Source organism: Lasioglossum baleicum, chromosome 13 (genome assembly GCF_051020765.1).
Source record: "Lasioglossum baleicum chromosome 13, iyLasBale1, whole genome shotgun sequence".
NCBI lineage: Eukaryota > Metazoa > Arthropoda > Insecta > Hymenoptera > Halictidae > Lasioglossum > Lasioglossum baleicum.
The window spans coordinates 3,961,034-3,986,785 of record NC_134941.1 but is presented as its reverse complement, the minus strand read 5'-3'; the positions used below and the strand labels follow the sequence as shown (position 1 = coordinate 3,986,785).

The following is a 25,752-nucleotide window of genomic DNA, read 5'->3' as shown; positions in this document are numbered from 1 at the left end:
CTGCCAGTGATCATGCCGGAAACACATAATGTCCGGATCTCTCGAACTCGCTGAATTATGTCCAGTGCATTACGCCAGGGTAATCCGCTGAGAATTCTGTCTTACCTTTGAAATGGAGAATGGCCGAGCGAAAGAGAAACGCTCGGATATGTGCAGGAATTTGACAATCAACATTTCGAATACGCAAAATATTCGATTTAATATTTGTATGGTTACTTTCGGTTTTCAGAAGATTTGAAAAGGTTCTGGGATACTCATTCGAGACTTTAGCACTGTTGTCAATAAAAAATAAAAATGCTGCGGATTGAATTCGGAAAAATGAGAATCCCCTTGCCTTTGAAAGGATTCAAAAGTGAAATATAAACGATCCAGAGATTAGCTTTATCTAAAAATTTACAAGTTGTTATATGTATACTAATAATATCTTTGACTTGAACGTTGAGAATTTGGTAAATGTCGACTGTTTGCGCTGAAAAGAACCGGAAAGTGTACGCGCCTATAAGATTGCGTGAAATTGACAACGTAATGGAGGTGCTGCGGAGCGATGAACTGCAAACAATTTCAGTCAATTGCCACACGAGCCGACAAATTTAGCCGCGATCCTTTCATGGAACCGGTTCCCCCGGAAACCACATCATCCTTGACCTCCCAAGCGCTGAGAAAAATGTCTCGAAGTATCGTACTTCAATGATATTAACAACCACCTGGCAAGCCATTTGGCAATAGTAATTTATAGCCTGATTTTTCACGGGGAACACAGACCAGAAAGAAACATTACTTCGACTGTTTACGACGGCTTAGATATCGCAGGAACGACATTCTTGGTTACCAATTTATTAGGATTTAGAGACGCTATCGGACGAGATAGAGATGTGGCCACCATTTGGCCACATTCCGCAGAATAAATGGTCACCTAAAATGTTTTCGTGTCTTCGTACTTTGTGGGATATTTTTTGGAATAAATTTAGGGACTTCAAGGACGCTTGGCAGTCACCTCGGGGAAAAAACCGTCGACTCGTTTCGAATTTTAGAAAAACATCTTTGACTCGCGAATATTATTTTGTTGAATTCGGTTTGAAACTTTATTGGTACCAGACGCTTTTTATTATTAACACGGATCTTTATGCATAGCTAAACTGTTCTGCATCAACGAGAAATATTATACTTTCAAAAGAAATTTATTTCTTAATTATTTTAATAAGTGACAAATAATGTAGCGGTATATTTAACACTAAACCTACCGAGCACTAAAAGCGATTAACATGTTTTAGTTTGCAAAAATGACGAGGCTGTATTTATTTAGATTTTCTGCAATTTTTACAACAATATGTGCTTCGATACAGAATTATATCAAACCAATTTCCACGTAAGCAACTTCATAATTTCAGTAATTATGAAATGAAAAATATAAAACCGGCAGTGATAGGTTTAGTGTTAAATTCATTTGATGTTCCCATAGTTTTGTGTTTCATCGACTCACTTTTTTCTGGAGTGAAAATAGAGAATTTTCTGTCTTTATATATTTAATAGAATGAAAATAACATAACAGTATTTGCAAATTCTTCTAATATTTTTACTGTGTTAAATTACACCTAACCATTTGTCTATTTATTACCGTTGTGTTCTCCATTTTATATATTTATGTAACTTACACACCACAATTTGAAGAACTGCTCTCGTCATTACGAAACATTATATTGCAGGATTTTTCCACGCAGAATTTGTGCCTTCACATTCTCTATAGACATATAACATCATGTCATGGGGAATAGGGGTACTTGCTCTTACGGTCTGTTACGTTACAACCAACGTAATAACCAAATGTAATAAACGTAGCGCAGAAATAATTGAGCAATATCTCAACCAGCCATTCGGACTGTCGAGTTATTTTTTACCAGTACGAGTATTAGACAAAATTCCGTATTACACGGGGAAAGAACATATTGCGAGTGCATTTCTGCAGTACATAGAAAAATGCGGTTCGTATGCTAGCCCCGTGCCGCGCAGATTTAATCTAAACAAATATCAAAAGATCTACAAACGAATGTGTTGCTGCAAATGGGTTCCAATAAAGTTTGGTTTTCAAATCGTTTTTCCGCGAGACACACTCGCTCTAATTTGAGGTTTATTATTTCACGGTAATTGCCCAATTTGGCGGCCACTGGTTACCGCTACAAGCTCGATACGTTAATTAACGTATACCCGCCATTTTATTCTAATTCTTTACATCCTGCACACTGCCCTATTTTGTGGCTGCGTGCATTAATTGGCGAACGTAACGAAGTAAAAACTTGAATGAGACTCGAATAATGATTTTCCATTTGCATACAATAGCTTCCGACGTTTTTACAAAATACTGATCTCTTTCGGAAAGTAAACCGCTTTCTCTTGATTTTATTCTTGGAATGCCTGTCGAGTGACAAATTGAATTATTCTTGTTTGCATTATGCGATTCAAAGTAATAGACACTTTTTCACTGACTTTTTCGATTTTGTTACAGTGTAAACTGGAAAGATTAACGATATTAGAGTGCATTCTAAAATATACTTTTAAGCTATAGGTAGATACATTCACGATTAGATTGTACGTATGTTTAACGAGCAACGATCGACTGATAGGAGTGGCACTTATGTACACTGGCAGCCTAAGATTTTATAGCTTTTGCGATTTCTAAATGTGATCTTTTTACAACGAAGAATATAAAATATACAATTAGGGGAGCTAAACCGATTACACACACTTTAAATCAGAATAACTTTTTTATGAATGGACCAATCAACCTAAATTTCTCTGTAAGACTAGAAGAATTATTTTAATCAATTACGTCTAAAAAATATGTTGAAAGAATGCAGTTGGTCGGAATTGTGAAAAACAATAGTAAAAACTGATTTTTACGACTTTTTTTAGCTGGGCCAATAACGAACATTTAAAAGCTGTGTTTGGTCAACTCGTATAAATTATATACGCTCTGAAAATTTCATTGAAATTGGTTAATTGGTTTACAAGTTATAAACGATCAAAAGCGGTAAAAAGGCCGAAAATCTTGAAAAATTGCCATTTTTACCACTTTTGATCGTTTATAACTCGTAAATCAATTGACCAATTTCAATGAAATTTTCAGAGCGTATATAATTTATACGAGTTGACCAAACACATTTTTTAAATAAACTTGGAATAATAATATTTTCGGCGCAACGGTTCGATCAAAGTCTACACTATATAGCTATGTTGTAGGGCATTTTAACGTTTCGATTCGGATGTGAATCAGTTAACTTCCTAAGACCACGTTTTGCTATAGGACATTTTCACATTTTGACAAAAATCAATTTTTACTATTGTTTTTCACAATTCCGACCAGAAGCATTTTTTAAAAATATTTTTTATATTTGATTTACTAAACTAATTCTTCTAGCCTTACAGAGAAATTGAAGCTGTTTGGTCCATTCATAAGAAAGTTATTCTGATTTAGTTTCCAAGCAAGTGCATAATTTGCATCGTATGCATCAATATCAATCTATCAAGATTACAATGTTCTTTCAAAACATTTGTTCTTATCAATTGATGAATTACAATCATAAATGCAACAACACAATGATTTCAACTCGAAAATAGTGACAATTATCCTCGAAAATAATGACAACTTCTTTTTTCATAATAAAGAACTTCGATGTTATTAAATAAAAATTATATGAGGTTTTCAGATGTGTTATACAAATTTACATTTACATAACAATAGAACTGGATTTCTTTAATACACAAATAAATTAAATGTTTTAGAAATAATATGAAAAGAACTTAATTTTATGAAATTCTTCATTTTGATTTGCTATTTACAATCTGTATGCGTATGAAGAATGCTTGAAGATCCAATTTTAGTAACAGCACTTCTACAGTTGTAAATACTTTTAGAAAAATGCACAAAAATCTACAAAATGGCAAGCTTATTGACACACAATACGATGAACTTTACCTCTACAGGATTTTTCTATGGAAACATGCCTAAGGATCCGAAGTGTATTTATCACCCCAGCTTGATTACATCCATTGTAGTTTAAACTGCGCTACTTCTTTGTGCAGAATCTACACTGTGTTACACAGTTGAAAAGAATGTCTACACACTCGGCAACAAAACGCTGTAGCACGAGTACAGTCGAAATATCGATCACAGGTTCGGCCAGAATTACCTGTCAAACCTTCCTGTTTCCAAATAAAAGATGGATCGTTATGAAATCAAATGGAACAGAACCGAATAGTATACTTCGAATCGAAGCAATACCGTTACAAGTACGACTGTTATACACCGAGTACAATGGCGCCCATTGAAAACGTTTTGTCCGCGACAAAAGTGCCTTTACGCTTCCTGGTGTTTCTTTTTCGCTCGTACCACGCCCCGTTTCGATTTACGGTAAATAGATCGCGTAAAATCGAGCAAAGAGTACCGCTCGAGAGACAAAAGGACACTTTATAGAAGTCCGTCGTGGTTGATCGGCTCGTGTAAGAATTATCGATGCTGCTCGGAAAGAAAAGAGAACTCCAGAAAAGTCTCTTGAAAGGAGACAAATGAATGAAGTTCATTAAGAATTCGATTGCCTGCCGCGCGACACAGAGCCATTCGTGTTCTGCTCTGGTTGTGAATATTTTAATATGGAATCTCCCAGAGAAGAGTCTCCTTGAGAGATCGAGAGCCGTTGCGTTTTTACGCTCGCTTTAACACGTTAATAACTGTCCGACTATCGTTATCTAATTATTAGAAACCGTCGGCCCGCATCTCATTAGCTCGCCGACGAAAGCGACATTGAATATAATTAATATTAAACACGGAGATTCGCGCTATTATTCATCAGCGGATACAAGATATATTTCAACACTAAATATTCTCGAAAAATCGCCGATCTTTAAACTGTGATAATCTCGTAAACAAGCCTCGTACGACAATAAATTTTGACTCATTTGAAAGCTGTAATTCCCTACATTCGTAATCCATCGTTCACTTCATTTTCAGAATTTTTTAAAATGATGTAGCGAGCGAATCACTGAAGAGGTGATTTTTTCCTCGGATATGTCACTCAAACGTCTGCGAAAATTTAGAAAAATATTTCCGTGACTGAAACCACCATGGATTTGAAGATTGAAGCTTCCTCTTTACAACGACATCTGGAAAATTGATTTACGATTTTTGGTAGTTGTTTTATCGAGCTTTGAATGAGAGGGGTGCCTCAACTTTACAGTAACATAAAGGTGTTCCTCATTTTTGTTCCGAGAAACGGTGAAAACAAATCGCACCTCAATTTTCAAGGAGACGTCGTAAAAAGGAGGCTTCAATCTTCAAATCGGTGGAAGTTTCATTGATGAGAAAAATTTTTCAAAGTTTCTGGAGGCGTTTGAATTTGCATGATGTAGGATCTGCAATTGCAACCTTTACTTTCAAATTATAATAACTTTACACTGAATTTCATTTCACGTGTTTACTCAAAGAACATTTGCACGAATGTCATGTCTGCAGTTTTTTTATTACACTGTACGTCACAGGAAAATGTTGCTTAGCTTTGTATGCCCACATACTATTAGCTGACTGTTTGATATTACATTCATAATGAGGAAAATGTAATTAAAATCGTGCAAGGGTATTTATTAAAACTTCAAACGTGAAATGAAAAATATGTTCTACATCAAACTATTTGAATATTAAGACGAAGTCAAAGTACGATCTCTGAAGACAGAATACAGTCCAGTGTGAAATTAAACATAATTAATGTGACGATAATTAAACCGGGAATTGTTTCTTATTCCGCAAACTTTGCTTGGTAGATAATATCTAGATTCCATAACTATAAAGCTTGCCTACTTTACGTACGTTTTTACAAGGAATGCCGCGGCGAGGCGAATCATCTGAGTTATGAGATGAGATGATCACTTTGGCGCCATATAACTTTTACATGCGCCTAACGCAATCTGAAATAACCGGCTCTAAACCTTTGACTTTTAACGAAACCTGTCGAAATCGTGAATACATTTAGTTTTCATTCGCAAAACACGATATCGAAGCACTAACATTAACTCTCAGAAAAAATTTATTCGCGAACATTGTTAGCATTAGGAGCTCGAGACAGTGAATGTAATTCATTTAGAATATTTCCCAGTAATTCCTTTTTTACTGCATGTTTTAACTTACTGGGTACGTTGAACGTTAAAAGCAAGTTTATTACATTGGATTTAACGTTTCTCATTAGACAGTTTTATATTTTGATTGTTCTTACTCCTTTCATTTCTTTCCACAATTATCTTCTGTTTTGCTGTAATAATTTCATATTGTGCATTAAATTCAACTGGCAACGCTACTATTAAAACTGCAGTTTCATTCAACCCCTTGCCCTACAATTTATTTTACGATTTCAGTGATTAAAACTTCTTTTGTAATTCTTAATTTCCTAAAAGACAACAAACTTGATATGTATAGTACGCCTATATGTTCCCAAATAGCATTACATTAACAAAACCAAAATAGAATTTTATTTCGATTTAAACGAAATTAATAGCATACATATTTATTAGACTCTGTTCAGAATCTTCATCACGAGTCTGACTCGATATTGTAAGGCAAGGGGTTAAAAGAAAGGGGATGAGGTAAAACAAGAAGAAATAAAAGCAGGAAAACGATATAAACAATCTGACCAGACTGCAGATTTTATAAATATATATATAATTTTTGTTATAAATTTTTCTAGTGTCTACACAGTTTCATGTTTCATTCAAACATTTTTGCCACAAACCTATATATAAAATCCACAGTCTATGACATATAATAAAAAGAAGAATTATTCTACTGCAGGACAATAGAAAGTCAAAATTGTCTATTAAAACTTAATCATTAGACAGGGGATCTTTATGCAAAATAAAAATTTTCTACGTGAATTGCAACAATCTGGAGCGAAATAGAAATTCGTTTTCCTTCTTAATATGTTTAATTGGTTGAAAATAATATAACTTTACTTTTAAATTCTTCTAATGTTTTTACTGTTCTAAGTTACATCTGCTCATTTTTCCCATAAATGCATAAAATCCGCTGTCTATTAATCATCTACATTATATTTTTATATAACAAAATGTGATAAATTGATTTTTATAAATTGTAATATAAATGATAGTCAATTAACGATAGATAATAATGACAGGGTCCAACACAACGATGTCCTGTCCCAAAAGGTTGCCAAGATATGAATGTTTAAATTGTCTCATTGTGTGGTCAATGAAAGAAAAAATATTCGTTGCTTGTAATATTACTGTAAAACTTATTATTGCTTCAGTCACTTATATTAGTAATTTATTTTCATTCACTTATCGATCACATTTGAATCACAATTGAATAGTGTTCCTTGTAGGTCGGTAAAACACGATGGAGCCTCAATAACATTTAATTATGTGGATTGAATATACGAGACTAGAGAGAGAAGGTGTACCTCTCAAAAAATTGGGTGAAATTCACGAGACTAGGTAAGGATTTGTAGCGTGGAGATTCGAACAACCGCTAATCAGTGGTAAAACCTCGTTATCACGGATCTACTGCGGTTCGCAATGCAGAAGCTGCCCGCGGCGATGCATGCAGAATCCGGCAGAAAAATTCCGCAAGGATTCCGGAAAGGGTGCAGAAACAGGGTCACACTACCGCGCGCAACAAGGTTAAATTTAACCCAGCACCGATTCCGTTATAGTCCACATAACTGAGCGTGCTGCCTAACCGGCGCTGAGCAAGAAAATGGAAGCAACACGAGTCAGCGGGAAGGTTTCTCTTATTGGCAACCAGTTGGTCCCCGTCGGAATAAAAAGCGGACGGAGAGGGAAAGAGAAAAATCGAAAAGGGGACGAAGACAGGCGCGAGAAAGACGACGACGCTCGGCGAACCACGAGGAAAGGAAAGGGAGTATCAGAGAGAGGGAGAAAGAGAGAGTAAAAGTAAGAGAACGAGAGAGACAGATCCTTGCTGGAAGGCGGAGATGAAGAAGAAGCCAATGAATGTCGACTAACGGTACGCGATGCATGAATTTCATGTGCACCGGTCGTATCGATGTTGGCGTGCGTGTATGCACTCTTGTAAATGCCATTCGACACGTGCAGAAGCACGCCCGGGCCCGGGCTAACGACACCTGGATATTTTGGAGACGCCTCGAGCCTGGTTACCGGAGAAATTGATCTACTTGCGTATGTGTACCTTGAGCTAAATGGCGAGGTGAGTAACTGTACTGACAATGAGTGGCCTGTCAACTTTGTCAACCTCGAATATCTTCATCGTTTTAAGGAACGAGTTTTAACAGTTAAGTCTAGAAAAATTGTGCGAGATGCAACTCCTTTTGCAGTAGTCCCTTCACAGATGATACTATTAGGACATTTAATTTATTGTTGTAACGCTTTGTTCGGGTCTAATTCGAGAGAATAGAGGATGCTGACAGTTTTGGAAAAATCACATCTCATTTGTCATTAACACTAAACCTACCATCACCGGTCGAAATGACCAGTTCCAGATTTTTTATTTTACGATTATTGATATAATACAAATAATCTCATAAGAAATGATTGTATAAATATCTTTAGTGGAGCACATATTACAATAGGAACTGCACAAAGTCTAAATTAAATCAATCTTGTCCTTTTTATAAGGGAACATGTACCATGCAGTTACTTTTAAATCTCGGTAGGCTTACAAGGGAAGCTTAAAGGAATCCCTAATGATGTCTGCAAAATATTAGGTGTAGTTACTCAATAGTTTTAAAGATATAAACAATTAAACATTCATACCTTGTTGATATACCATGATTTGCAGCTCAAGTTTTCAAAGTTCCATTAGCCGTGTAAGCAGGTGAAAGTTCAATTGTTTATATCTTTAAAACTATTGAATGACTACACCTAATATTTTGCAGACATCATTAGGGATTCATACACCATCGTCGCACAAAAGATTATCAAAATCGAAATCGGACACTTGGGGTCCTTCCCTTGTTAGTGTCCAGGAGCCAAGCCTTTTGCTAAGTGAATTAGAATATCACTTTAACCTTCTATCTGGGGATGACGTCATTGGAGGACACTATCGCCTTTCAGAAACTTCTCAGATTTTCTAAATTCAACGAATAACTATTTCACTTAATTGTGTCGGAGTATCCATATTAATATAAACTATATATTATTCATGTTGGCCACGATAAAATTGATATTATCTCATTTTTACGATGTCTATTCAGATTTTCGTCAAAGTTTGTCGAGGTACATACACGTTAGAAAGTGCTTGTTCGAAAGGTGTCGATCTCCACGTTACATCTGGCATGCAAGTAAATAACTGGCAAGTTACGTCAATCAATCGGATAATTCGTGGTTGCACGAGGCGTTTGAAATGTTGGATGGAAATTGACCCTGATGCTGCCATGTAAAGGATACGCTGGAGTTAGAAACATCGTCGAACGTTACAATATGTTTTGACATATTTCAACCATTTGTTTATTTTATACATATAAAGAATGGTTGTAGCATTGCCAAACTGCGGATTTTATGAATTTACGACAAAAATGGGCACGTACAGTTTAAAGCAGTGGTTTAAGGACATCAGTGTATCACTTTCAGCTTAATGAGACAATTAAAAGAAGATGGAAATTTCTATTTGGCTCCTGTGTCTTGCAATCAATGCAAACATCCGCGGTCTATTTATTAAATAGCAGCGTCTCATCAAGAAGATGAAGTATTCCTATCGGAAAGGGCTAATAACGATAATTAGCTGGGCACCGCCTACCGAAAGCTTTTCATGATGTGGTATCAAAATGTTTACCGGGCATTCACGGGGAGCATTTGATAAAGGGGTGAAGCGGTTCGCGTAGCGGTCACAGGATTAAACCAGTGATCCCGTCGATCGCAGGAAGAGTTAATCCCTGAAAGTCCCTTTAACAGCTCGTAATTCATTCCCGGTTTATTGAGAAACGGGAGACCACAAAGGCGAGAGCCGGGCGACTCGCATCTATCATCGCTATTGCATACCGAATCGGATCGGATCGCATCCTATTGCATCGCGACGCGTCGCTCGCGACACTCGAAAAATTACATTCGTTACGAGGGCTACGCTGACAGATCATACGTTCCAAAGCTCGAACATTACTTACCGGTCGCGTAGCCCGGCGAATCTGAAATTCAGATCGACCGATGCCGTTCCCAGATAGTCAGGATGAATTCACGGATAGGCAAACAGAGGATCGAAGAGTCTAGAGGGAAAGAACGAGCGCGGCCGACACAAAGAGAAAGACCGCCGGATGTATCAGAGCGATTCGTGTACTCAGCCTCGGTTTAACGATATTTTGTTCCCTTTGAAGCTACCAAGTTACGAAAAGAGAGAGGCACTTTTTTTCACGGCGCGCTGATTTCGCTCGATTGGATTTTCGCGAAATCTCGCACGATCACATTGTTATTGGAACCTCCACCGACTGGTTTTCGGCTCTGGGCTGGTTGAACATTTGAACATCAACAGAAGCGACAGAAAAATCAATTTCTCACCGCTGTTGTTTGCAAATACCGTCTGGACATTACTTTTAATGTGACTGTTTCGTTTTTGCGTTTCCTGTTTCTACTTTGAATATTCAATCGGATTGAATATTCAATGTTACCGGACATTGTTCGATCCTAATCGATTTATAGACTTCACAGGTGCGTAAGTTACGTCTGACGTGTTCGGTACATGTTCAGAAATACAACACAAATGTGTCATATGTTTCTTATGCAAGTCCAATAACTCCAGACAGCGGTTCTGAGCACATTACGCAACCGAGGACTGCCCAACGTTGCAATTTTTCACTAACAAGTTGCGCGTACCGCACGGAACATGCAATATCGAATAGAACCACCGTAATAATCATAGCGCTCCTGTAATCAGGCTACGTATTTCACGCATTCATAGCGCGCGTAAATACGTGAAACGCAATGAAACGGAAACTAATGAAGTTTCATGAAAATTTCACTTCGTTTTCAACAAGCACCGAGGCTGAAAATCGATATCTCCTCGATTCGGCGTTACTCGGGTCAAGAATGTTTGCGTTGTTGTTAGACTGTGGATTTGCACTATTGGGAAATACGGTGCATAAAACAGACACAAGCTCTCGTGCAGGAAATATTGGCTTAGCAAGAAAGTAATTTCGGTATTTTAAGGTGAAATAAAACCGAATTTCTTTATCCAAGCGACGAACATTAATCGATGAAATATTCTCTTATTTATTATTTTTGGCACAAGATCATCGAACAAAAGGGAGAATATCTTATTAATTAAAATTCATTACTTGGATAAAAAAGTTGGGCTTTATTTCACCTTAAAATACCGAAATTACTCTTTCTTGCCAACCCAATATTGTATGTACAAATATCTAGCTGATACACAATTTTATAAATTCATGAAATTAAAATGCACCACTATTTAAACCTCTTAATACATATTATTTAAAAAATAATGAAATACTTGAATTATGTGAAAGAACGAGATAAAAATAAGTTACTTTTCTCATGTAATCTCTATAGATTACGTATCACCTTTCTCAAACATTAAAATTTCTGCAGTCATCATTTTTGTTCCACTTGGCTATTTTTTTTATGCGTTTGTTACATTGAAAACAATAATTGTGTCACGTCCACTGGTTCAGCCAGTAATAATAATTGATGAAACCAATAATGTACAATATACATTTTATGAATTTCTTTTTATACTGGCTCTAATAATGTTCTACGGGAAATAAGATATCAAATATTATAATTGATAATTAATGTTAAACTATCATATATTATACCACATTGCGTGCAATAGAACTAACAAGGAAAACTCATAAGATATATTTCGCAGTTGACTACATGCAATCGCCATCCCATGTGATTTATTTCAAACTTATAACACATCTTGAATTTAAACCTTCATTAAACGAATTAAGAATACAGTGAAATCTATTTTATTAAACAAATGAAATAATGCAAAATATTATGCGAGCGAATAATTAAAAGAAGCATCCGTTGGAGTCTATTCATCACTGAAGAATCTAGAGGAGAATCTAGTCTAGAGGGGACTAGGAAAGACACTACGTAAAAGAAATGGACAAAGGAATCGATGAGCAATGGATTGTTCCCCCGATCTAGGAGGATGTGGGGAGTAATATGATCTGGCCAAGGGGATGATAACCACAAATCGAAAACCAACATCCGGTTAGGGTGCGGACGATTATGAAGAAAAGCGATTACGAGGAATTGGTGAAGATGCACTCACCTATGAAGATTAAGCTTACTTAGAGCAAAGGATTGATCGATCTATAAAAGGGATGGCACCTCATCAGGAGCTCAGTTGACAGCGGACAGTCAATAATTAAAGGTTACACTACCATTCGTCGACGTTTTGTATTGGGAGTTTAGTGAAGTTAAAGTTAAGGCGTGTTAACCCGCCGGATATTTTTAACATCCACCAACCAACAACATCAACGTTGGAGAATCAACACCACCACACCATTCCAAGGCGTGCGAAGCGATTATATTAAACAGCTCCAAAAGCGAAAACTACGTTACGGTGAATACTAACAATTTACAATAAGATCATAATAAACCAAATGTATCCGAAATTTGATACTCAGAATATACACTTTTGTTCATTTTTATTTAAATCAAAACTTCAAATCATTTTGAAAGAGTTATCCAACTTCGATTTCATCTATCCAAATCCTCAATTACCCGAACCGGAAGCCGGTGAATGCAGGTAAATTCGAAACTGCGTTGTATCTCAATTCTAATCTTTAAATTAAGCTGTTCATCTTTCAAACGTCCACCTTAGGACGTAACAATCGCAACGTCATATATGCCAGGGCAAACAAAACCATAAAATGCTGCACAGCACTATAAACAACGTACACCACGTACCATCAATATGATAAAATAAATCTTCAGAGATTTCCACCCCCATAAGAGTACCATGAGATTAACAATCGCTTCTGATACCCCATGAATTTTCATAAAGCCTAAGCTGAACCACAGAGGGGATTCGACGCCGACAAACATCGAGCACGAGACTTCGATCGGTTATGCAATCGGTAAACACAGAGACCATTTATTATTCCGCCGATGAGTGGATGAAATCGAATAACAACATATGTCGAGTAGATTGATCGGAATTGGCTAATAAAAACATCGCGGGTCCGACAGAAGGAAATTCGGTGTTTGCTTTCCTCTCGAACGTGAGCGATTTCGCGGAAGTTGAAACAAAACGGTGGAAATCGTCCGGTAAAACAGTGCTCCGCCGCTTAAAAACCGATCCCGAACGCGAAACGGGTGAGCCTCGAAGCTGAAAGAATAAAATCCGGCCACGGGAATTAGACTCCGCACGGATGCGTTTCAATTGCGTTCTAAATCAAGCGACCCGCGGAGAAATCTGTAAAGTCTTGTTCGCCGCCGGTCGATTTGCCTCGATGTCGGATAAATTTCTCGGTAGAAATTCATTCCTCCTCGTAAAGCCCGGTCGGACGAGGCGATCTGGTCGAGAAGCAAGCCGTAATCGCAAACGGGGCAGAAACATTCGTGAAATACGCTCGATGCCGGTAACGCGTATAGCCGGTAGCCGCCTAACCAAACCAGCTACATATGATCGTTCTCCATGATCTTATAGCGTGAGGCGTGTGGACTCGCGGGATACGGTGATCGAGAACCACGGAAGAAGAAAAACAGAGAAAGGCTGGCTCAAAGGAGGATCCAAAATGATGGAAAAATAGAGGCTGCGTTTCTTTACGAGCTTCCTCTACGATCTCCCTTGTTCGGTGAAATAGGAACGCAGTGACGGACGAAAGAGGGTTTAACCAGCTATATGTGCGATAAATAGCACATTTTTTACGAACTGTAATTTTGTTTCGAAGCAACAATCACTTTTTTAGGAATGTCTACGTCTTGTCGGAATAACGAAAACAATAACCAAGGTCTAAACATATTAATTATGATCGTTCCCCATGATCTTATAGCGTGAAGCGTGTGTGGACTTGCAGGATACGATGATCAGAAATTCAAGAACCACGGATTATCGAAATTTTTGCGAGTCTGTTTATTTAAAACATAGTCTGTATCAGGGATCGAAGTGAACATCTTTCGTTTTAAAAAATATTCTGTTTGAACTTTTATGCTTCGTCAAAGAAGATATTCTTGTGGAATTTTTAAGGGAAGAAATATTACCTTTAAAGACCTCTTCGAAAAATGTTCTTATGAAACAGGTATTTTAAAATCTGCATTATAAAAGTTCGTTTTATAAAAGTAGAAATATTAGGAAGGTTTGAATCATGAACCATTTGCGAGAATATTACAAATAAATCACATATTCAGAATACTAGCAATTTATTAGGTGTACAGATAAGTTCGGTGCCTTTTGATCTTGATTTATAAAAATAAGGAATACACGTTACGTTTCGAAGTTCCCAAACTACTTCAAACGAACGGAAAGTGCTAGTTGAATTATACCAAGTTCCACAGCAAGTTTCTGTTGTGTTTGACAAGGATTTATAATATAATAATTGCTCCACCACTTCTTGTGGTATTGGAACCACTTCTTGCATGTTTTATAGGTTACAGCATTTTCACCTAACGCAGAACAAATCATTTTCGTAGCCTCAGCAGTATTTTTCTTTGACCCAAATACGAAAAGAATACAGTGTCGAGTGTGCTGTTTCTTAAACGCCATGGTGCAAAGTATTGTTTTTTGAGGTTATGTATCAATTAGCGTAAATTTATGTAGTGTTTTTAGTAGGGTAAGGCTGATGCTTTAAAACACAAAATTTTAATTTGAAATGCAATCAAATATATGCAAATATAATGTAAATCTAATATGTAATATCATACACAATTTCATATTTTTACAAGGCTCGAGGACTGTTTTAATATCGATGAACAATAGAATATCCATCTCCGTAATAGAAAAATCTATATTTTTATACTTCGTAACTTCTATTCAAACTAAAACTACTGTTTCCCAGAGGAGTTTGCTTTATCCATCTCCATCGGAACGGATAACATAAGGACGTATTTCAAAAAAGTTCTGAAGACCATGTCTTGAACAGAACCTATCAAAAAGTTCCATAACTTTTCCGATCCCTGTTTAAAAATATAGTTTACATCGACCGTGAACTAGGATGTTTCGCGAAATTGCTACATTGACGGTTGACATCATACTGGTCCACAAGTTTATATCGAAAATTCCGATTCGGATTCCATCTATCCACATAATGTCTGACATATAATCAATAAAAAATTGTTTTAGGGAAACGACAAATGTTTACAACAAATTGAAAAAGTAACGAAAAATATACCTGTAGGTTAAACGACAAGAGAACTATTTCTTGACTGAAGTCGTAAGCAAATTTTATTTAAGAGTATGAAAGAAGTATACACTTCTGGAAATACTTATTCAAGTAATGAATGTTATTAAATACAATTAATTAAGAAATACAACGAGTATTCTGCAGCAAAAGATAAAATGCGATGAAGTAACGAAAATCGATGAACAATGAACTTTATGAAATGGTACAATTGAAAGTAGAGTTTAAAACAGATAAAATGTTATAAAAAGGAAACTTTTATCGACGCATTCGAAAGTTGTATTAGTGTGCACGCGCACTTAATATTCCAGTTTGATGATCTAACGCAGTCGATTCGTTTAAAGCGTTGGTGTTTAATAAAATCAGCACCTTTAGCAGGGTCCAGATGAATTTCCGCTTCGTTAAATCGAAATTATTCCCTCTCGCACACTCGATTGAAGTGATGAAACTCAACGACGCTGAAAGCACCCGATGACTTCACGAAACCGGATTCCATTCCACGGCTTTCTTTCGTCGTCAATTTCTCGCCAAGCACAGAAGTTTCACGTGACAATGATTCTACCGGCGTGGAACGCGCGAAAGCTTTCAGCCGGCGAAGGAAACCGAAAAAACCTAGGAAAGCAAACCACGCGCATCCTTCCTTTACAACTCGGGACATAAAGCGAGACGTGGGATGAAATATATTCGGTGTCCAGAAACATGAAAGCCGGGAGGTAACGTCTGCTGTAATGTCAAAGTGAGAAGATACCTATCCGAAGACGTTACGGGAACCACAGAATTGAATAGAACTATACCTACACACAATATACCTAAACAACATTTACTATACCTACCGTGTAAAATAATATAGATGAGTTGGTAGAAATTACAATATGTACTAGGCTATTACATCTTTTCCTATGCCAAAAAAAATGACTAAACTTATAAATTATTAAATCATTTTTAACTCCAAATTGAAGATGGTGAATTAATCTTTCTCAGACCTCGATTAATTTCCTATGCCAAAAAATTTACTAAACTTATAAATTATTAAATCATTTTTAACTCCAAATTGAAGATGGTGAATTAATCTCTCTCAGACCTCAATTAATAATATACAAAAATTTTGTTACTATTAGGTTATTGCATATGAAATGTCCGATTTTTAGCAGTGACATTAAACAAACGCAATTTTGTATACCCAATGTATTCTATCTACAAACTTTAAGTTTCATGATTGTATTACGGAAAGAATAAGATATTATGGTCATTCACGCTTTTCATTCACGAGATTGTTATCTTGATTTTATAGTTCTTTTTACCATCAACGATTAGTACATTAATTAATCACCGTATTTTGACCGAAAATCACGTAATTCTATCGTCAATAAGTTAGTTTTCCAGACCTATAAAAGGAACACACAACAATTTCAAAAGTAAAATTAAAGTAACAGGCACGTGGCTGCCTTACAAAAATGACAAGAATTAATTTATTTAGACTTTGCGCGATTCTTATTATAATACGTGCTTTAATAAAGATATTTATTGAATTATTTCTTATAAAAGCATCTTTATAATTTCAGTAATTGTGAAATAAAAAATCTAGAAGCGGTCGTTTGACCGGTCGTGGTACGTTTAGTGTTAAGGATGAGCTTTCTACCTCAAAGTTTTATACAATAAACTTATAGACTGTAGTAGCATTTCTTGATCGAAACGTTTTCTAAGAGTCGCATTCTGGAATCGGACATTTCGTATATGCAACAACCTAATATATACATAACTATGCTCGATAAAGTATTAAAAGGAATATGTATTATTTTAACAAGATTTAAAAATGAGGAAACTGTTTGTTGCAACAAAGACTATTCTTACGTAAAGCAATAAAAGACGTTCCCCGTAATAAAATCAAAAATGAACAAGGAAGAACACAAAAATCTTTGAAGCAACATACGCTTCAATCCTCGGACGCATAGAAAGCGCAAAGAATCATTCAATTTCGTTTAGTTTTCTTAGCACTGAAGCTCGGCGGACACGACACTATATTAAATTCCTGTCCAACTTTGACAGTGTACATAGTGCGCGCGTTTAAAGGGACCGCGTCGCAAAAAAACGAGCGCAAACTGCATTACGGGGCATGGGTGTGTGTGTGTGTGTTCGCTAGAATTTCGTAGTTTGAAAAAAAAACCGACTTACAACTGCGGACGCCGGAGCATACGGGTTTTCCAGGGACGATTTCGACTCCGGGGCGGAAAACAAATTCTAGCGTGGCCGCGGCAGCAATTTGCCGGGGTCGGATGAAAAAGCCTTAAACGGCTAATTATCCTCTTCAATTTCACAGATCCACCAGTCTGCATGAAATAGTGTGAGCTTCAGAGGACGCGCCGCGCGGCGTTCGTGAAATTTCTCGTCTCCGAGTTGGACTCTCCTCCTGCATTTCTCTCTATCTGTCGAGCCCTTCTCACTCTCCCTTCGGCTAACTCCAATTGACGATTAAATTAAATAATGACAAGTGCGGGAGCGTGCACCGCGTCGGACGCGCCCGCTTTAAACGAACCGAAAGTGGACGCGAGGACTGGGAATTTCGAATAACCTTGCCGGGTAATTTGATTTGAAAATATTGATCAAATCGAATTAACTGGGAGCCCGTGACTTTGCGGAATAATTTTATTATGTTGCCGCCGTGGCGCGATCTACAGCAGGCGAAATGTCGTTTCAGAATGTCACGCGGAACTTGTTCTCCGTCCATCTGCCTGAACCATACAGCTTTTGGTTGATGGTGTAACAGGGAAAAAGGTGGATTAAAGGTGAGTAGGGAATGTAGAAAATTTTATCTTATCGTGCTCCGAGGCGATCGAATACAGTTTTCGATACAAGACGATGGTTCGGAACGTCTCTTGACGTATTGCGGATGAGGGTAGCTATTCGGCTTTGACATTGTTTTTGAGTGGACTGAGAGTTTCTAGGTTCCGGCAGACCTTCTCCTTCTGGCACTAAGCAGTGTCCAGCAGACAACTTCAGAAAAAGAAAAAGAAATAGAGATTTTGTTATTTCGAAGGAGACATCGTCGTCTTATATCAAAAGAAAATTGCACCCCTTGAATAGGAGGGTTAATAAATTATGTCACAATTTATAATTTTGATCAGACCATAAAACATGGTTTTCTTTCTCCTAATGTAGATAAAAATAATAAGTTGTAAGGAATCTTTGCACTAGGTCCGCCATTGTAGAAGGTTAACAACGCTTTTGAAGCTGGCAATGGAGTAAGTGGAAGATAGTATATGAAGTTGAAGTCAGTGCTTTCTTTATTCATCAACGTCAGCCGTCATCTACGTGACACGATACAGTACCGTTCGCTAACTGAACTGTGAACTTAATATGTCCTTTGACGAGGTCAGCTTGGAGCATCACGATCGGACGATGCGTCCAATCATGTCCACATTTGGGACAGTCGTCGACAGCCGTAGACATATCGTGATTGCAGTGGTTAAATTCCGATGATCATTAATTTTCCAGTGAGTCGTAAATTACAGAATTTCTCGATCGACGACGTCCTCGTTTAACTCGAAATCCGATTTATGGTACATTTTCCAGTCGGTAACTGTAGGTTCTATCAGTTGTTGATCAGCTTTCTATTCTGGTGTCACCGTGTCCAAAACCCGTCGATAGCCGCCGAAAGATAGCTAACTGGTAGCCTGATCCACGGAATCCACCGTTAGGAACATCGGATCGCACTTAACGATCTTGCTAAAGTTCGCATCGGTACGTCTCGGACGTCTCCGTTTTGATAAGCTCGACGGCGATGCTTCGCGGTTGTGAAACACTGGGACGCGAGATAAGGGTAAAACGGTTCCTGAAATATGACACCGAACGGAGGCTGAAAGAGCTGCGGATAAGATAAGACGACGGTATATAATACGACAGAGGAAAAAGAAGCCAAGGGAACCGGTAAAGAGGCGAGGAGAGAAATGTGGGTCTCTTGGGCACGACCTCCTGACCCTCGCAACCTGGGGAGGAGCGATTGTCATGCGCACCTTCCACGCGAAATAAATCTTGGAAAGTTCCCCAGTCTATAATTTAGTAACCTGCGGTCGACGTTCCAGACGACCACCATTGTGGGACCTATGGACTCTCTGTGTAAAAGTGTCGAGCGTCGTTCCCGATCAAATAATCCCGCACCCTCGCTGCAAACGTGACTCAACTTGAAAAAGCGGTTCTCAAGAGGAGCGGAAGACTGTTTGCGAATGTAATTAGCATACTGTGGGCAACGTAAAAATTGTCTGTATCTATTGCAAAACACGAGAGCCACTTGTGGGGCTACTTCTTTCCTTCTTTAATCATTTTAGGGGATCCAGAGGGGATCGATACGGCGACATTATTTTAATCTTTACTTGAAAGTCCACAGTCTACTGATGAGTAAGTATTTCATTGACCCTCATGAAGTACAATCTTTTATTAATGCAATTTAAATATCAAGGAAGAGATTATTTGGCAGTACTGCACAGACGTTTCAATACAGTATGATACTTTATATAATATCAGATGATTGCATGAGTTCGTGCCCGATTTGAAAATAAAATTCAATGGTTAAATTTTGAAGAATACAGCTTTATTAATCAATTATATAGTCACCATTCTGTTCTAATTGTAGAAATAATTTTATCGTAGATTTAATTCTTTTTTACAGTACGGTTCATAACATCTATGAAAATCGGGCACGAACTTATGCAATCATCTAATACGATACAAATTATAAACAACTGTATTTCTACACAAGCAGTTGAAAGATGTACTCTTTTCTTAAAACTTATACGGTTACAAGATAGTAGAATTTTATTTCAGTTCAATGGAAATTAATGTGACGGAAGAGCTTGAGATAACCTCACTCTTTGTTACCAGCATGCCCCCAATTGTTGGATAAACAATTCAGAATTGGGTCAATTTAGTACCTCTATTGTTAACAACACAATCATGTGATTGAAACGAATGGAAAAATACTATTTTAATGATTGCCATATAATTGCTGGGGGTGGCTCAATCGGGAAGATCAACAAATTAGGAGAGACAACAGTTTAGCCCCTAATTAATCCGAGTACCTGGCGTCAATACGTGAAGTTAGTTGAACGGGCGAGCTGTCCGCGTCAGAAGCGACTGCCAAATGAAACTGCCGCGACGAAATAATCCGAGGATGGGGGTCCCGAGCCCGTGTAATAAAGTATAATTACCGTTAATTGCTATCCTGGCAAGGATTACGCGATGAATGACGCCGCGATTCCGTGGCAGTTTAAAAGGGCTGCGCGACGCGCGCCACCGTCATAAAACGTGGATTAACGGCTGATGCGAGATCGTCAATCCGCGAACAACACTCTCCGCTCTGAAACCCCAGTTTATCTTTCTTTGGGATCTTGTTTCGGACCCCGTTGTCTCGTTTAATCCCCTTTCGCCGGGGTAGCGTGAACTGCGACACGGGACGCGAGATTCCCGAATACAAACGGTTCAACGGGACCCCATTGGTCCGTAAGAATGAGAGCGAGTGTAATTGCGAAAACGATTAATTAGATTCTTACACGTATCCAGCCCGAGAAATTACGTTCCCGAGAAGATGGAACGATTTCGAGGATGCTCTCTACGGCGCGCGTAATTGCAAATGGCGACACTTTGTTGTTACAGCGAACCCTCGGGATGCGAGCGAACTGTGATAATGTTATGGAAGATATCGCTGCCTTGTTTCGTCTTGACAGCTTCTCTAAGCGAATCTATTGTGAATATTCCTTGACGAATTAGGCTTAGAAATACGGTACGACTTATTTTTGTTTGTAAAGGTCAATTAGGGGGCGAGCGGAACAGCCCCGGGCAGTTAAATGGAACAAGAAAGAATGTATAATCTTTTTCTAGAATATAAACACAAAAACTTTCCGATTACAAAAGAATGTACTGCAGCCTCTGTTCTTCATCGCACAGAAATAAACGTGTAGCCGGGGACATAATTTTGAAAACTTCATGAACAATACTTACAACAATACACCGGTACTGTAAAAATATAAATAACGTTGCTCTTAAAGCTCAATACCAAATCTGCATTTTCTGGTTTTTTTTCGAGGTGTTTGAATTTTACAACAAGGATTTTCGACTTAAAAATCTGAAACGAATTTCAGTATATGTACCCATGTATTTTCCAGAATTTTCGCAAATGATTAAGTAGTGAAAATACAGTAAGAACTGATTTTTCCACTTTACTCTGTAACTACCCGCTGGTCGAGATGTAGGGTTAAAACTTAGTATAATATATTTTTCCTTGATGCTCTATCGAATGACCATTCAATTTGGTTCAAGGATACTTGGCCATCTTATCTAGCTATGCCCTTCTATGGCGTAGAATAGAGAAAAAACAGATAATTAAAATTTTAAAACTAGTTCAATACCACATTCAAATTAATTCATCCACATTGTATAATTCTGTAATCAAATACATAGATGTCTAGAAGAGTCCAGCGATGATTAATCTCTCGGGGGATTCATTAGAATCCTAAATGATTCATTTTAAAAATCTGGCTCGCGGAAACCGGCTGGTAGGGGAGCATGAAATGCGAGCCCGATTCAGCCATACGTCGCTAATGATCGCCAAGTATCCGCTTTGCGGGGATGAATTGCAAATCAGATGCATTTCAATATCCAGGTGTCGGGGAATGATTCCTCAGATGTCCCATAAATCCCGTCAGAAACTTCGGATCAGTTTACAAGCTACCGTTTAACCCGTTTCGCTGGCAGTTCAGGCAGTTTAGTTTAAGTATTAAATGGACTTTAACAGACAGCTTAGCCAATCAACTCCAAGGACCTCACGGTTAAACTTCGTTTGATGGCGAAAGGACTCCATGGCTAACCTCCGTTCAACGCTCGAACGGAGCGGCGGCAGGGAGCTTAGTTCTCGCGAGTAACGTAGGTACACACAATCGAGCCCTGGCATCCTGGCCGCGTTTAGATCTTGAAACATCTGACCAAGGGACCACGCGGCCAGAAACTTGTAGGCACTTCCTCGAAAATTATTAGTTATTACGTTAACTGTTTCGCCTGAACTCCTCCGTAACACGTGCGATCGAATTTCCACCGCACAAGATCATTCCTTTCGATTTAAAGTTCCTCCCGCCTCGTAAAACGAGAATATAGTAATTTACCAACACGCCAACTCCGACGCGGCAGATTTTTACAGAACACTCCCTCCTACTTCAATTTCAGAATTCCTCCTTGATGAAAAGCAAATACAGCGATCACGCGAACTCGTCTGCAACGCAGTAATCAGATTTACGTGAAAGAAGACTATTCCATCGTTTTTGAAATTATTCTTTCTTGATAAAAAGATAACACAGTAGTCTCGCGAATCCCTCTGCAACACGTACGGTGATTTTCACCGAAGAAGGGCATCCCTGTATTTTTAGAATTCCTTTTCCATGGCAAAACGAAAATGTAGCGATTTACGCAAACTCTCCGAGGTACATGCGATTAGGTTCTCGCTGAAGAAAACCATCTGTGAATCCTCTTTTTAGTAAGAAGAAGTGGAATGATTTACTACAAACTTGTCTGCAACACGTGCGATCCAATTTCAGCTCAAGAACATCATGCCTCCATTTTTAGGATTCCTCTACCTTGTTAACACGTTGTGTACGGGAAACGTAGAGAGAGAGTACTTTCTCTCTCGTACATTTCTAGTTGAAAAATATGTATAAATATAATAGATCCTCAATGAGGGATGATTCATGATAACATTCGTGGAACATCATCTTTCATAATAACATTTAAAATCGTGAAAAATAGCATACAATCTATTACGAAGTAGAATCATTCACTCTTAAACAAATGAAATTAATGAATTAATCCATCAATTAATTTCAAGGTCAAAGGGTCAACAATTTCTTTTCCAACCGCTTCGTCAATAGCATTGCACATGTAAATCCATCTGACTGAGAAATTAAGCTATAATATTAAACCATATCAGTTTGATAACGCAAAAACTTTATCATAATATTTTAAGAGAACGATAAGTTAATTCTGCGGCACACATATACATATTTATTATATAATTTCTATACACCTTCACATCACGTACGATCCATTTTCAACTGCAGTAAATCATTCCCTTCCTTCTTATCACTAAACCTACCGAGTACTAAAAGCGATTAAAATGTTTTAGCTTACAAAAATGACAAGGCTCTATTTATTTAGATTTTGTGTAACTTCAATTACAATATGTGCTTGGATAAAGAAATTTATCGAATCAATTGCCATTTAAACAACTTCGTAATTTCAATAATTGTAAGACGAAAAATATGAAACCAGTCATTTGAACGGCAGTGGTAGGTTTAGTGTTAAAACTCCTCTCTCCAGAAAAGAAAGATTAGAATGATTTACTATTTCCTCGCGAACGTAATTTTCGTTTGGATCTGGGTTATGCGTCGGCAGAGGGTATAATCAACGACTCTGGCGCACATAATTCGTCGAATTTGCATGGATGTAGTTCATAAATGGTCAGCTTCCTCTTCCAGGGATCGTCGGAACAGTGATGTACTTCTTATACACTCGTGCTGCATTCGGAATTCCGTTTAATGCGCCGGTAGAATCGCAGAAGGAAACCGAAGGTAATCGCGTTAAGTGCGTGCACGACTGTAATTCTCGTGCAAGTGTTAAAAGAGAAACCCGAACGATCGAGAAACGGCATGCTGATGAAAGAAGTCGATTACATCAAAGAGAAGGAAGTGCCACGGTTTCCTGTGTACTCGGCTGGAACGATCGGCAACAGAGAGAAAAGGAGGGAAAACGAGGGAAAGAAGAGATAGGAGCCGATATACCGTTAGGGACAAGGAAAGCCGACGAGTTAAACCGGTCGAATTTTTGGGGGCAGCGATCGTGATTATTCAATCCATTATTACATCCCGTAACGAACTCCGATAATCGTCTACCGATAGCGCTGGGCGAAACAATAGAAAGCGAAAAGATTTTTTAAATTCATACTCACGATATGGATTATGGATAACCTGTTAACTGAACTGTTTGTTTTGTGCTTGTATGGATTTAATTAAAATTTGGGAAATCAATTTCCCGCTGTTATAATAACCGCGCGAGTATAATACATTTTATATTACTACATGCAGCATTTTAGTTAAAATAACAATTCTTTGTTAAATTATTACTTTAATCGGTTTGGTTACTTTACTTAATAAATTGTTTCTTTTCTTGGAGAGTGTTCACAATTTATTTGATAATCGTTAAAGTCAAAGATAGCTTAGACTAGTTATTGTAGTAAAACATGTTTACCCATACTATTTAATTGCTTGGAAACAGTTGGACGGTCACGAAATTGAAGAATGTTCAGTGCAGCAAACACAAAAAGGAAAAGTGTGAAGTGAAATCGAATGTAAATAATTTTATTCAGCCCGAGTTCACGAACGGCATACTAGAAATTTTTTTAGGATTTTATTATTTGAACTGTAAAACTGCTTTATTGCGTGTCTGATTCTTCAGGGTCTACTTCGCGCGTGACTGTTCTTAGCGCAATGTTTCATTAGCGGAGATGGTATGTTTACTATGCACTGCTGCTCGATTAGGATTCAAACCGCCTGGAGAAAAACGGATTTAGCTAATTATTACTCTCCGATGGTATTGCTCATGAATAATTATGGAACTCCAGTAATAGCACTATCGCGTAACTTGACTAGGGTCATTGGAAAAAGTCCGAGTTCGAATGTGCTGAAACTGTGTCAGTGGAATTCTTTAGTTCCACAAAAGTACTATTATTTAACACCATATTTTAACTACCAATCACTAAATTTAGCTAATAGAACTAAATAATAAAATTTTATTTAGGTTCTCATTACGATTCGTGCTTGATTCATTAAATTAATTGTAAGATGTATGATATGAAAACAATTGTAAGATATTAATAACTGAACATGCAAATTCAAATGGTTCAGTATAATACCACTAAATTTTGACAAAATGCACAAAATACTATTCAATTTCTATTTGAAACTAACAAATTTTTAAATGTTTTCGACGCAATGGTTCGGTCATTTATTACGAATTATAAAGCAATTTTGCTAATTATCAAACAAAATCAACGTTTCGATCCTAGTTTGGATCTTTTTCAAGATTTATTTGAATCGAATTATACCATATTTACTTTACAGACGCGATTCAAATAAATCTTGAAAAAGATCCAAACTAGGATCGAAACGTTGATTTTCTTTGACAATTAGCAAAATTGCTTTATAATTCGTAATAAACGATGGAACCGTTGCGCCGAAAACAATTAAAAATTTATTAACAGCAAATACGATCGATAAAAGAAACATATTTATTTGAAACATTTGTCAATACAACTTCTAGAATTTTTAGCTTGCACTTTTTAATATGCATTTTTATTTGCAAAGCTACTTTCGCAGTC

General features: G+C 37.5%; 1 protein-coding gene and 1 long non-coding RNA gene across 3 annotated transcripts in view; both read right to left on the bottom strand.

Annotated features, from left to right (window-relative positions):
- The window catches only part of Irsp53 (Insulin receptor substrate 53 kDa), a 324,468-nt gene that overhangs the window by 206,202 nt on the left and 92,514 nt on the right, over positions 1–25,752 (bottom strand). The gene's annotated exons all lie outside the window — the stretch shown is intronic.
- Positions 11,772–25,481, bottom strand: LOC143215225 (uncharacterized). Its single transcript, XR_013010325.1, has 2 exons — positions 16,171–25,481; positions 11,772–16,135 (listed from the first exon to the last, which is right to left on the bottom strand). It is a non-coding gene; the product is annotated as an uncharacterized LOC143215225 (long non-coding RNA).